The sequence below is a fragment of the Heloderma suspectum genome, chromosome 2 (genome assembly GCF_057233095.1).
Source record: "Heloderma suspectum isolate Gila_16-S chromosome 2, 16-S_ref, whole genome shotgun sequence".
Taxonomy (NCBI): Eukaryota; Metazoa; Chordata; class Lepidosauria; order Squamata; family Helodermatidae; genus Heloderma; species Heloderma suspectum.
In genome coordinates, this window is record NC_139459.1 from 47,495,862 (window position 1) to 47,510,839 (window position 14,978).

The window sequence follows — 14,978 nt, forward strand, 5'->3', positions numbered from 1 at the left end:
TTTTGAGAAATGAGTGTTTTGTGACCAGCCATGTCCACCACGACAGCCATGTTATGAACAGGCAACTACCACCATGGCAGCTATATTGTGGGCGTACCCATGACACACTTTCAAACTTCCAAATGCGCCCACTGGCCCCAAATGATTGAGGGCCCCTGTGCTAAAGAGATTAAACAAGACAGCGAAAATGTGAACTGCCCAGAGAGCTTTGGCTATTCGGTGGTACAGAAATGTGCTATAAATAAATAAATAAATAAATGTATACCCTCCAAAAATCACATGAGTTTGGTATGAAGGACTGGTTCAGACATAGCATTAGTGCTTAGATTATCAATTTGCTTGGATTATCAACATATTGAAAATATGTGTCTTCACACCCTTTCTAAAGGCCAAGAGACTGGGAGCCTGATGGTAGTTCTTGAGGGAATGCATATTATAGTTTGGGGGACAATGCAGGAGAAATCCCTTTCACAAGCCCCCTCTGCCGGTAACGGTGCCCTCAAAAGGGCCTCTCCTGCAGAAGGTAACACCCAAGCAGGTTCATAGCAAGACAGGCGAGCCAGGCCCTAAGCTATTTGGAGCTTTAAAGGTTAAAACCAACATCTTAAATTGTGCCCGCAAAGCACCTGGCAACCAGTGCAAATCTCCTTCCTAATGTCAGTCAGAACAAGGGCACAACTTTACCGTATAAGGCATCTTATCCTTACAGCTTACAATTTACTAGCTTTCAGTGCCAAACAAGTGGCTTTTTCCTGAAGAGCCTAAATTTCCAGTGTACAATTCTACGATGACCTTGAATGTCTTTTAAAATGAATGTACTTTTAACGGTGTGCTTCATAGCCACATGACAGACTAGGCTGCAATCATATTTAGGGTAAGTCCCACTGAACTCAGTGGTACCTATTTCCAAATAGCACACAAAAACAAAAACACTGAGTTGCATATATTCATTCCAAATCAGCACAGCTGGAACTACTCTGGGCTTCAGAAACTGCACTTTATTTTGCAGAATTCTGTGAACTGCACCTGTGTTTATATTGTATTATTTTGTATGCGAACCTGACCCACTAGTGCAGCATGGATAGGCTGTGGGGGAAAAAACCTTAATGAATGGAAGTTAATATTAAAAATGCTGTAGAAGTTATGACCACGGATATCTATGAGACTCGAACTGCTCCCACTGTGCTCAGAAGCAGAGGCATGAACCACTTCAGTTTCCATAGGGTTAAACCATTCCATTGTTCTAGCGTAACATATTCTTCCATAAACAGTTCTCAAACACATCTAGTATAAATACTCAATATTTGATCCCGTAACCTGACTACTGATCTCTGTTCTGTCTAGTTTTGCTCCCCAAGTGGAATCCAGGTATAAATATATATTATTTATTTATTCATTCTAATATTTATATCCTACTTGATTAGTCCAACCCAGGCTCTAAAAGTGAGTTACAACATAGAAACAATACAAATAATTTCCATGGGGCTGAAGCACTTGATCAACCTGGCGAACAATATATAATAAAGTATTTAAAACAATTACAGCTCGCTAGAACAATACTTCATAGGGCTGTGGCTGCACCACACATAGCAATGATACAAAATTATAAAGCTGCCAAATATATGTTGACTTTTGCCCAACCTTTTAAGTGAGTTTTATTGTGAGATTACCTGTACCAGCTTTTCGGTTAAAGTCAAACTTTACTTACTTGTTGCAGATAAAAACACAAATGTGTACAGACTAAGATTCAGAGCAAACACTCCATAAAATTACTCTAAAGAAAAATCACATGCCTTTAAAGCCAATATGTCGGTTGGCTTTTTAATGCATTATAATTTATATAAAAAGGAGAAAATAATTTCAATCTCTAGCAGTGGAACAGGAGGCCCTACCTTGCTGCTATTGCCCCTGAAGATTTACAGTAAAGAGCAACTCTGCAGGTAAAAAGCAGACAAGACTGCATGATGTTTAACAGAAAACCAGTGTGGGTCCTGAACCAGAGCATGTTCCTGGTAATGGGGGCCCAGGGCTGCTTTTTATCCAAAATAAAAGCAGCCAGGTCAAATACCCGTGTTTAAATATGTAACTAACATAAATTTCTTCTTTGTTTTTTGGGATTTAATGGTGGATCAAGGCCAAAAAAGGCCCCATGACTGCCACCTACTGGAAACTGGAAAAACCCACAACTAATTCCTACTAGTGAGCTTAAGTGGCAGTAAATTCAACACAGCTACATAATGTTTTGAGGACCACACTTCTAAGATTCTTCAGTTGGAGAACAGACTCCAAAAAAAGCCTGCAACCTCTGAGCTTTGACTAACATCATGTAGTTGGGTTCTCTCCTTTAAAAAATGGTCCTGTAGCCCACTTCCGGTCGGAGCCAATGTCGGCCTGGCGGCGTTCTGTGGACTCTCTGCGGGACACTATCTCAAACAGCTTTTAAAAGGTTGAAAACCCTTTTTATCTTCCCCTGGAATGAAAGGGAGAAGCAAAAGCAGCATTCTGGATGAAGGTTTGGAAAAACAGCTCTTTTTGCAACATAGCAGAGGCTGGACTACAAGGCAAGTCTGCCAGAGCTTAATCACCACTCAAAGTTGTTTTGAAAACTCCTATCTAATTAGGAGGTAAACCAGGGCTGACATGCCCCAATGTAATTTTTAGTGTTTATGGACTAAGGAATACCAGCAATATTTGAGGACCTACACGATTTGTTTAAAAAGGATGATAACACCAAGGAGGAGAAAAGTGCCATTGACCCTTCCCACACCTCCCTTGGCAAAGGCTTCGAGAAGTGATGAAAATATAGAGGAGTTACTTGCTCTGATAAAAGCTTTGTCTTTGCAATCTGCTGAACAGGCTAAGAGACTGGATTTAATCCAAAATTCCATCACCAGCCTGCAAGGGGCTGTGGATTTAATTAACAATTCTAGGCAAAAAATGGAAGCGAAGGTTAACGAGCTGCAAGATTGAGTGGCAGCGCAGGAGATCATCTTGAAAGCTTTTCATAATAATTGTTCTGCAAGAATCTTGCAATTGGAGGCTTTCACACGCAGAGTGTCAAGGGCTCCTTGGAGGCCTCTCTCAGTCTAATCCAGTAGCCAAGTCCAGACACAGACAAAGGGATTCCTTTCAAAGCTTTATTCTTCTTTTACAACTTAACAACTCTACCGTTTGCAACTAGATCTGAGCAGCACAGTACCTATGCCCTAAGTTGGAACAGTTTGTCCCTGTTTGAAAGGGAATTACTGGCAGACCCCTGAACTTAAGGACTAGGGAGAGTCCCTCCCCTTTTCCCTTGGATCCTCTGGGCGCAGCCGTTGTTTGCGCGCCAACCGGGCACTACGCCTCCTTTCTGCGCCCTCCATTTGGCGCCGCTCTCTGCATCGGCGTCCACCAAGTCTATCCGCGCTCTGTCACTCCCTGGACTGCTATCTAAGCTAGGAATGCTGGTGGGAGGAATCTCCGTCAGCTGTTGGCCCTGGGAAAGAGGAGCGCACTCCTCTCCCAGAAGCGACTGCTCTTCCTCAGAATCAGAACTACTCTGGGATTCTATGGGCTCAGTGTCCACCCTGAGACAGAGCAAATGTGCATATTACTGGTATCAAAGATTTATCTACTGATATAAATTCATTTACTTTTGTAGATAAGCTCCTGCATGAGATACTTCCTTTGTCATCTGATTATGTACTTGATATTGAGCATACATTCTGTGTGCCAAACGCTAAAGAGACTGACTATACGATTATAATTCAATTTGCAAGAGTGTCCACAAAAAATCATATCCTGCGTTTGGCAAGACGGGAGGAAATCTTTTTTGGGGGATCAAAACAGGATAGAATTATGTTATTTCTGGATTACACCAAAGAAGTTGTTGACAAAAGAAGGCTATTTATCAAGGTGAGAAACCTGGCAAAACAAATGAATCTACGTCATTTAAAATATCCTGCTACATTTTGCATTTTCTCTGAAGGTCAGATGAAGAAGTTTCAAAACCACGAAATGGCGAAGGCGTGGCTAATCGGAAAAACACGCGAGACTTCTGCTCCAGCTCCATGAACTGGAATTTACAAACATGTTTTGTCAACTGGCTGTTTAGTCTGTAAGGCCAGAGATGGCTGATTATGAATATCCGTTCTTTTTCTTTCATCCTTTTTCTTTTCTCCCCCCGCCCCTTCTTCTGTTAAAATCGATATAAGACTGTATTTAAATCTTCCGTGTGAGGGTGTTCAGAAATGTGCACACTCATTTATATATTTAGAAATGATACTATCTAAAATATAGATAGTATAAAATATATTAGTGATTGTTTTATTTTTTTTGTTATTTTTTTAGTCTTTATAATCTCTTTTCTTTTTTATTATTATTATCAATATTATACTAGGATTAGTAAATATTTTTCGCTGGTTGTTCTTAAGCTTTATCATTATATAGTAGCTAAGAGGCATGATATGGCCAATGGAAATGAATTCTAAGCTTCCTTCTTTGTTATAAACCTGAAGACACAATATTGAAATTAATGATTTATGCTGTATTGACCTGTAATATTGGTATAATCTTTAAGTAGAGTGATATTTGAAATTTATGTGTAATGTAGTTAAATTTAAGTTTGTTATGTAAACTTCTGTTTATATTTTGCTTTGTTTTCCTCTCTTTTTGTGTTTTTTCTTCTTTTTATTTTGTTTCCTTCCCCTTTGCTCTTCTCTCTCCTTTTTATATTATCTCCTTTCATCCTCTCTCTTTTTTTCCTTATTTCATTATTGAGGGGTCCTCTTAAGAATACTGTAATGTTTGAAACTGTAGAAGATGATTATGTTGTTGGTGTTCTTTGGTTCATTTATAAAGATAAAAGTAGAATAAAAAGTATTAGGAAAAAAATGGTCCTGTAAAGGCCGTTTACTGGAAGGGAAAAGGAAATAAATAGTGACAAACAATGGCTGATAGAAAACTTGTTGTGTACCCACAATAATGAGATAATTGGGGATCACTGAACACATTACACCTATAAAGAAGCAGGACCTGCACTTGGGTGGTAGTAAACTTGGAAGTGTTTGGAAGCTCATTATGACAGTCACCATAGCCACGCCCTCAAAATTCAGGCAGCAGTATTGATCCATATCAACAAACCAGTTCTAGCAGTTTTAATCTCCACCAGGAGCAGGCCTTTTGTAATGCCGATGGGTTTGCATTGCCCATTCAAGACCAAGCCACCCCAAAACTTTCTGCTTTACAACAGGGAACAATATTTGTTGCTGGGAAAATACATTTCTCTCAGCTACTATGAGGATTGCAGCTTAGCTCAGAAGGAATAGGGAATTCTGAGGAGGAGCGGGGTGGCAGATGACGACAGCATCCCTGCTATTAAAAAAAGTCCTGGTGCGAGTCCCTGTGAGTCCTGGATCCACTGTACCATCAAGGACCTCAGAGACACTTCTGTGTCTAAAGCCTAAACAGACATTGGGCCTGTTTGCACATCACGCTAAGCCACCGTACGCTAATGAACCCCGGGGCCTAGCAGCACTTAGGCTGTTTTAGGGTTGTGGGGTGGCTAATTAACCATGGCAACAAGCCATCCTCGCCAGGCTGACACAACACAGCAAGCCTCATCGGTGAAGGTAATCATACAAATTCCCCCAGGCATGCAAACAGCTCATATGGTGAAGGAAATAAGTCACCATGGCTTATTTTCCCCTCAGTGGTCATGTAAACAGTCCCATTGGCTCTCACCACTGCTGACCTTCTGCCATCAGGCACAGAGGGGTTTTTTTTTAATTCAGGCAGGCCTTTGGCCACCTTGGGTTCCTTAGGAGGAAAAAACACGGGATATAAATATAATTCATCATCATCATCAACATCATCTAAGCTGATCTGTTGCTAAAGGGGTTCTTTAATTGGTTGGTCCTGTTTCTTTTATTTTTAATGTATTTGTCTTTATGTTATGTGTTAATTAAGATTTTATTTTTAATCTGGATTTTGTTAGCCACCTTGAGCACCATTCTTTGGTAGAAAGGTAGGATATTAAATAAGTATGTAAATAAATAAGTCTCAGATGATATAAGGCAACTTCCTGTGTTCCTAACCACACATGTTCTGAGCTTTTACTCATTACTAACATGGAGCCAGGTCATGGCATTCTTTCCAACAAAATTTATGACATTGGGCTAAATATACAAACAGGATTCTGTTTATTTCCCTTTAAGCCAGCACTATACCACTCATTCAATCCTACTTTTTTTTTTTTTTAGTACAAAAGAGAAGCAAGCCCCCACCCCCTTTCTAAGCATTTTATGAACATTTTGTTTTCTATTTTTTCTTTTTATTATCTGTGGCTCTGTGTGGGTAACCCCCCTCCCCTGTGCTGAAGCATGCATCTATCCATATTTTAAACACCTGACTAAAATTAAAAATAATTTAGAACAGGCAAGGAACATTGATACTAAATTGCTAGCAATTTATGGCAAAACCCTGAAATAGCAAGCTATCTGCAAGATGCCTTTAATGGATCTGATGTGCTCCTTTTTGGTGTCTGGTATGAAACGACAAAAGAAAGAACACAGCGTTATATTAAGGACTATTGTATTAAATGTAAACAGGGTACTAGAAGTACATTATCATAATAGTGCCTAAGCATCTTAGGGTGAAAAGAACTACCAGTATGAAAGAACTATCAGTATGAAAGAACTACCAGTATGACTATGATTTATTTTCTTAGTTTAGGACTATTTAAAAAACTGTCCATTAACTTGGCTGAAACGGTAGACCATTATCAAATAAGGTGCCTGATCTAGAGAAAGAGAGAGAATCCAGGTCCTTTGTACCTGTTAAAATCTAAATGCATACAAACCCACTGAGGCTCAACGAAATAAAGTCAACCACCAACTAGCTGTAAAACTAGCCTTCAAGGCGAAAGATTTATATAAGAATCCAGAGTATTGTAAAACTAAACAAGCAGCAAATTTTCCTTTAGACTTCGCTAAAAGTCTCAAGATTCAGATTTAATTTGGGGGCATTCTCACCAAACATGTGCATATGTTCCCTTTACACTGCATTTTTCCCAAGAATTGCCTTGACCTAGTTGTTTTACATCTCCAAAGCATATGGTAACACCTACTAATAATCTTAAAATAGGATTACTTTAGGTGACAAAAAATAAGAAGAAAAATCCTGGGACTGAATCCTAACTATGTTCACTTTTGCTCACAGAATGGAGCTTTTGCATCTCTCCCTCTCTCTTCTTGCTGCAGCACTCTGTGCCCCGCAAAAGCCACTCCTGAGGGTTGGGGAACTCTCCAGAATATTGTGTGTTGTGTGTGGCACAGAAACTGCAGCTGGAGGGAGACTCAGCAAAAATTGGGTACACTCCTTATGTGAGTGGAATTGACTTTTTCATGCAAGAGACCTATAGCCCCAAGTACCTGCTTTCTTCATGGATCACTGCCTTGTTGTGGCGAAGGGGCTTGCGTAACTCAGTGAAGCCATAAGCTATGCCATGCAGGGCTATCCAAGACGGACAGGTCATGGCAGAGAGTTCTGACAAAATGTGGTCCACTGGAGAAGGAAATGGCAACCCACTCCAGTATTCTTGCCAAGAAAACCCCATGGAATGTATCACAAGGCTAAAAGATATGACGCCGGAAGATGAGTCCCTCAGGTCGGAAGGTGTCCAATATACTACTGGGGAAGAGCAGAGGGTATTTCCAAGTAGCGCTAGAAAGAGGGAAGGGGCTGGGCCAAAGCCAAAAGGACACTCAGCTGTGGATATGGTGAAAAAAAAATCCGATGCTGTAAAGAACAATATTGTTTAGGAACCTGGAATGTAAGATCAATGAATCAAGGTAAGCCAGAGGTGGTCAAACATGAGATGGCAAGATTGAACATCAACATCTTGGGAATCAGCGAACTCAAATGGACAGGCATGGGCGAATTTAATTCAGGTGACCATCATATCTACTACTGTGGGCAAGAATCCCTTTGAAGAAATGGAGTAGCACTCACAGTCAACAACAGGGTGGGAAAAGCAGTACTGGGGTACAATCTTAAAAACGATAGAATGATCTCAGTACGAATCCAAGGCAAACCATTCAACATCACAGTAATTCAAGTCTATGCCCCAACCACTGATGCCGAAGAAGCTGAGGTTGATCGGTTCTATGAAGACCTACAACACCTTCTAGAACTAACACCAAAAAAAGATGTCCTCTTCATCATAGGGGACTGGAATGCTAAAGTAGGAAGTCAAGAAATCACCGGGATAACAGGCAAGCATGGCCTTGGTGTACAAAATGAAGCAGGACAAAAGCTAATAGAGTTTTGCCAAGAGAACACGCTGATCATAGCAAACACTCTTTTCCAACAGCACAAGAGACGACTCTACACATGGACATCACCAGATGGTCAATATCGAAATCAGATTGATTATGTACTTTGCAGCCAAAGATGGAGAAGCTCTATACAGTCAGTCAAAACAAGACCTGGAGCTGACTGTGGCTCAGATCATGAGCTTCTTGTTGCAACATTTTGGCTGAAATTGAAGAACGTAGGGAAAACCACTAAACCATTCAAGTATGACCTAAATCATATCCCTTCTGAATATACAGTGGAGGTGAGGAATAGATTTCAGGGATTAGACCTGATAGACAGAGTGCCTGAGGAACTATGGACGGAGGTCAGTAACATTGTTCAAGAGGCAGCAACTCAATCCATCCCAAAGAAAAAGAAATGCAAGAAAGCCAAGTGGCTGTCTGATGAGGCTTTACAAGTAGCTGAGGAAAGAAGGGAAGCGAAAAGCAAGGGAGAAAGGGGAAGATATACCCAGCCGAATGCAGAGTTCCAGAGAATAGCAAGGAGAGACAAGAAGGCCTTCTTAAATGAACAATGCAAAGAAATTGAGGAAAACAATAGAATGGGAAAGACTAGAGATCTCTTCAAGAAAATCGGAGATCTCAAGGGAACGTTTTGTGCAAAGACGGGCATGATAAAGGACAAAGAAGGCAGGGACCTAACAGAAGCAGATGAGATTAAGAAGAGGTGGAAAGAATACACAGAAGAACTATACAGGAAAGATCTGAATGTCCCTGATAGCCATGATAGTGCGGTCACTGAACTTGAGCCGGACATCCTAGAGAGTGAAGTCAAGTGGGCCTTAGGAGGCATAAGTAACAACAAAGCTAGCGGAGATGACAGTCTTCCAGCTGAGCTATTTAAAATCCTAAAAGATGATGCTGTTAAAGTGCCGCATTCAATATGCCAACAAATTTGGAACACTCAACAATGGCCGCAAGACTGGAAAAGGTCAGTTTACATTCCAATTCCAAAGAAGGGCAACGCCAAAGAGTGTTCAAACTACCACACAATTGCGCTCATTTCACACGCCAGCAAGGTGATGCTCAAAATCCTACAAGCTAGGCTTCAGCAGTATGCGAACCAAGAACTACCGGAAGTACAAGCTGGGTTTTGAAGAGGCAGAGGAACTAGAGATCAAATCGCCAACGTTCGCTGCATCATGGAGAAAGCAAGAGAATTCCAGAAAAACGTCTATTTCTGCTTCATTGACTACGCTAAAGCCTTTGATTGTGTAGATCACAACAAACTGTGGCAAATTCTTAAAGTGATGGGAGTACCAGACCACCTTACCTGTCTCCTGAGAAACCTGTACGAGGGTCAAGAAGCAACAGTAAGAACCAGACATGGAACAACCGAGTGGTTCAAAATTGGGAAAGGAGTACGACAAGGCTGCATATTGTCACCCTGCTTATTTAACTTATATGCAGAGTACATCATGAGAAACGCCAGGATGGATGAATCACAGGTCGGAATTAAGATTGCCGGGAGAATTATCAACAACCTCCGATATGCAGACGATACCACCCTAATGGCAGAAAGTGAAGAGGATCTCAAGAGCCTCTTGTTGAGGGTGAAAGAGGAGAGTGCAAAAGCTGGTTTGAAACTCAACATTAAAACAACGAAGATCATGGCATCTGGCCCCATCACTTCCTGGCATATAGAAGGGGAAGAAATGGAAGCAGTGACAGATTTTACTTTCTTGGGCTCCAAGATCACCGCAGACGGTGACTGTAGCCATGAAATTAAAAGACGCTTGCTCCTTGGGAGGAAAGCTATGGCAAACCTAGACAGCATAGTAAGAAGCAGAGACATCACCTTGCCGACAAAGGTCCGGCTAATCAAAGCTATGGTTTTCCCAGTAGTAATGTATGGCTGTGAGAGCTGGACTATAAGGAAGGCTGAGCGCCGAAGAATTGATGCTTTCGAACTGTGGTGCTGGAGAAGACTCTTACGAGTCCCCTGGACTGCAAGGAGGTCAAATCAGTCACTCCTAAAGGAAATCAACCCTGAGTGCTCATTGGAAGGACAGATACTGAAGCTGAAGCTGAAATTTGGCCACTTAATGCGAAGAGAAAACTCTCTGGAAAAGACCCTGATGCTGGGAAAGACTGAAGGCAAAAGGAGAAGGGGACGGCAGAGGATGAGATGGCTAGATAGCATCACCGATGCAATGAATATGAACTTGAGCATGCTCCAGGAGAGTGCGCAGGACAGGAAGGCCTGGCGTGCTATGGTCCATGGGGTCACGAAGAGTCGGACACGACTGAACGACTGAACAACAACAACCTGCTTCCTAATCCAAGCGTAGGCAGACGTCAGGCTTGTGGGATCTCCATTTTTGTTTTACCAGAAACCACAGATCCACCAACCAGAGCCCGCTGCAAAAGACATACACTTAGATTTAAAGAATTCTGATCCCAGGAATGTGTTTTGAGTATCAGAACTGAATGGAGCTCACAGTTCTTCCACACAAAAACCTACTCTCAAGCTTTCTGCATTTCAGCAGTATAATTTAGGGCAGGAGGGGAATCATTTTGTTGCTGTTACTGTTAAAAATTGGGAGTTGGAAATCCTTGCCAATGTACTGCAGATCACCCAAAGATCTACCTTCTCTGCCCATCCCTGTTAATCTATTGTGAACATTTCTTCACAGTTGATTGTGCCAGCTCTTTGTCCCACTGTTTCATATAGATACCACCCTCAAACAATATGGATACTTTACAAATCACCCTGTTCTTCAAAAGGAAATGCTTTTCAAACAGTGTTTGAAACTATGCTTTTTAAACTAATACTTTGAAATATATTCTGTATAAAATGCCATAACTGGGGAAAAAAACTTGAAATAGAAGTAGCTTATTATCAGTTCCATCCGATGACAATTCCTCACATTGAAAGTATTTTCCATTTAAAAATAATTCTAAAATCCTGAAATCTAACTGTTGACATTTTTATCCAATTAGTAAAGCCTTCACAGTATCGTCGAAACTGAAAACTCCTGGGGGAAAATCCAGCCGCCAATGATAATATAGATGGACTGAATATAGCTTTCACTTTATTTCAGACCTCTATGGTAGTCATTACATCATAGAGTTGGAAGGGAGTTTGGAGATTGTCTAGTGACTAGATTCTAGTCTAGGGTTAAGCAACATGGCACCAGTGTGCCCCCAGATGCTTTACTGGCACCCACGAAGGTGCCCCTCCCATCCCTTTTTTTAAATTAACACCTTTTCTTACGGGCACCTGAGATTGCTATGAAATAGATTTCTGTTGGTGCTGAGAACTGTGGATTCAAAGGAATTGTTTAGTGTGTTGCAGCTCAGACCTTTGCCTTGTACTCAGTCTTTTTGTACAAAAGTTACTTCTTTTACTTCTTCTTTGATGCACTTCCCACAGCAGCCATCTTGTGGTAGTGCCCAGGACAGTTTTTGAAATTGCCAAATGTGCCCAAGGCCCAAAAAGGTTGCCTACCCCTGTTCTATTACAACCCCGTTCAGTGTAGGCTCTGCAATGCAGGGTGCAGCTACAGCATCCTTGACAGATGGCCATCCAGTTTCTGCTTAAATACCTCTAGCAAAGGAGAACCCACAACCTCCCAAGCCTATTCCGCTGCCAAACAATCTCACCATTAAGACATTTCTCCAGATGTTTGGCCAAAATATGCTTCCCTGCAACTTACAACCATTGATTCTAGTCCTGCTCTCTTGAGCAAGCCATCTGGGTTCTCTGTTTTGAACTAGTTTTGAACTAGAAAGCTCTTCATAGCTTGGGACTTTGGTACATGATGGAATATCTCTTCCCATATATGCCTACCTATGCCCTAAGGTCATCTATGGGAGTCCTTCTCTGAGTACTCCCACATTCTGAAGCTCAGAGAGAGGGCCTTCTCGACCCCCCCCCCTTTATGGAATGCTCTCCAGAGGGAAATTCAATTGATGCCATCATTGTTTTCTTTCAATCTCCAGATTAAGACTTTTCTGTTCTTCTGGGCCTTTTAAATCTTTGGTGTTTTAATCCCTATTACATGATGGTTTTAACTTCTGTTTTATTTCTTGGCGGGTTTTAGCTAATATTTACTAAATGTATTGGGTTTGTATTTTTATTGTGTTGGCTTTTGTATATGCATCTGCATTTTTATTGTGTTGGCTTATGTTATGGTTTTAAAGCTTTGTATTTTATTGTATTGTTCTATTTTAAAGGAATAGTATGAATTCAAGATAACTTGTTTTATAGGTGTCTTATAAACAATAAATAGAAACAAATAATGCATATCTTCTTGTAGCCGGTTTCTACCTATATAGCAGAGCACAAACATCAAAGGATTTTAAAATATCTTTGTTCAAACTAATTCTATTGCTTCTCTTCCTCAAAAATCAATTGTTACAATTAATATAAGAATAACACATGACAACTGTGTTATTGAAAGCTAACACCCATCCCTAATTGATTTCATAAGAACATGTCTTACAATTATCCAGTGATTGTTAGTCCAAACAAAAGCCAGGAACATTTCATCCCATTCTTTTAATTTAGTCCTTTGTATCTCAGTAGATAAATACTCAACAAAATAGAAATTCTTCATATCTGTGTCAGCTTCAATGATAATTACTTTTCCAGGTAATTAATCCTAAATAAATTCTGTGTATTTTTCACAATGTTGACTCTTTAATACTTTATCTCTGTTGCTTTAATTTGCAAATCCCACATCCCTGAAACTGATCTTTTTTTCTTTCTCTGTTAAACCCACTTCTAAAATTTTTTATTTGGTTTTCTAACAATGCAATCCTATACATTTCTACTCAGAAGTAAGCCTCACTGAGTTCAATGGGACTTACTCCCAAGTAAGTGTGTATGGGATAGTAGTCTACTCAGTGGCCTGGTTTGCATGATCACCATGGCTTAAATAAATAACCCAGGGCCTGTTGTTGGGTTATTTGAGGGTTGTTTCCCTCTCAGACAAGCCATACTGCCTAGGTTGGGACAACATGACAAGCTGTGCCGGGCAGGTAATTAGGCAAATAGAGCCCAGCACACACCGCAGCTTAAACAAACCACTGTGGCTTGTTTAAGCAGTGGTGATTCTGCAAACCTGTTCAATGAGGCTTACTTCTGAGTAGAGTTGGTTAGGATTGCACTGTTAACTCTATAAACTCAGACCTTTCCATAAGACTGAAGAAGATTCCAAGAAGCTAACAAAGGGTGCTTTCGGATGAGGCTTATATACCTGAAAAATCAAAGATGGGGCTAGAGCCTTCTGATATTTTCATCCTCAGAGCATGGATGTGGGATGGATCAACACAACATCTTCACCTGGAACTCTTTAACAACAATGTATGTATTAGCTACACATAAGTGTTTACAGTGGTGATGTCATAGGGCAGTATCCAAAGCTACATTATCACTAATGTAAATTACATTGCACTAACAGAAATGACCTCTAGTGCAATACCAATAGTGCTTACCAGCACTACAGGTTTTCTAGGGAAACCCAGTGCACCAGCAAGCACTATTGGTGTTGGCCAGAGGTTGTTTACGCTAGCACAACATAATTTACGTTCATGGTAGTGTTGCATTGGAGCCTGTGCATACTCTGCTCATTCAGCAATGTCCAAGGAATGAGACTCCAAATGTTTAAGGCTGTATATTCTATACTACATGTTGCATAGTTTTTTAAATTGTCAATTTCTGGTCTGTGTTAATGATAAATTTCTTGTAACTTGTTCTCTGGAAGCAAAGCATGACCTCAGAGAAAACTGCTTCCCAGAACCTGCAGTGTATAATACATTTAAATATTTTAGTCCTGTTCATGACATTTTTATTAACACCATGAGTATGTTGTTTTCCAGATTGCTCTTAAAGAGATACTGAAAAAACAGTCACCACTTAAGTAATGGATTTCAAAGTAAAAGATGGCAAACATGGTGCCATGCAGAACTACTGGGATAAAACAACATTAATTAGTGGAACATCAGTAATGAATTTTGGACAGAGGAATACAGCAGTTCTAATGGCAGGAAGAAAAAACAGAAGTCAAGGCATGTTGTTTGTATGTGTGCTTTTAGGTGAACACGTTCCTGTTTTATTACCCTGCGAGGGAATTCAATCAAGCCTAAATTACTTCACATACAAAGCAGCAATTGTCACCTGCCTATCTGTGATCAACTACAGTAAAGGCTCCAAAATAATAAGTCTATCACATGTGAATCCACCCTCCCCCAATGAGCTCAGGGTGGTATTAATCCAGGCTGGGCAGCCTGTGGTGCTCCAGATGTTGTTGGACTCCAACTTCCATCAGTCCCAGCCAGCATGTCCAATGGTCGGGGATGATGGAAGTTGGAGTCCAACAACATCCAGAGGACCATAGGTTGTGTTGTCCACCCCTACTGTAAATGGATTTAGGCTACCTTGCTGTGTCCTCATAACAACCCAGTGACGTAGTTTAGGCTGAGAGTGCAGGACTGCCTCAAAAAAAAATCCAGTGAAGTAAGTGGGCATTTTAACTCTGATCTCCCAAGCCAAAGTCCCTCACTCTAACTACTACACTATATAGGCCTCATACATGGATGTGGATTTCCTCACTTTATACTCACAACCCTGAGAGTAGATTATGCTAAGAGTGTATGACTGTACAATCAAGGTCA

At 40.7% G+C, this 14,978-nt stretch overlaps 1 protein-coding gene across 3 annotated transcripts in view; it reads right to left on the bottom strand.

Annotated features, from left to right (window-relative positions):
* The window catches only part of PDE8B (phosphodiesterase 8B), a 100,759-nt gene that overhangs the window by 60,687 nt on the left and 25,094 nt on the right, over positions 1 to 14,978 (bottom strand). The window lies entirely within an intron of this gene.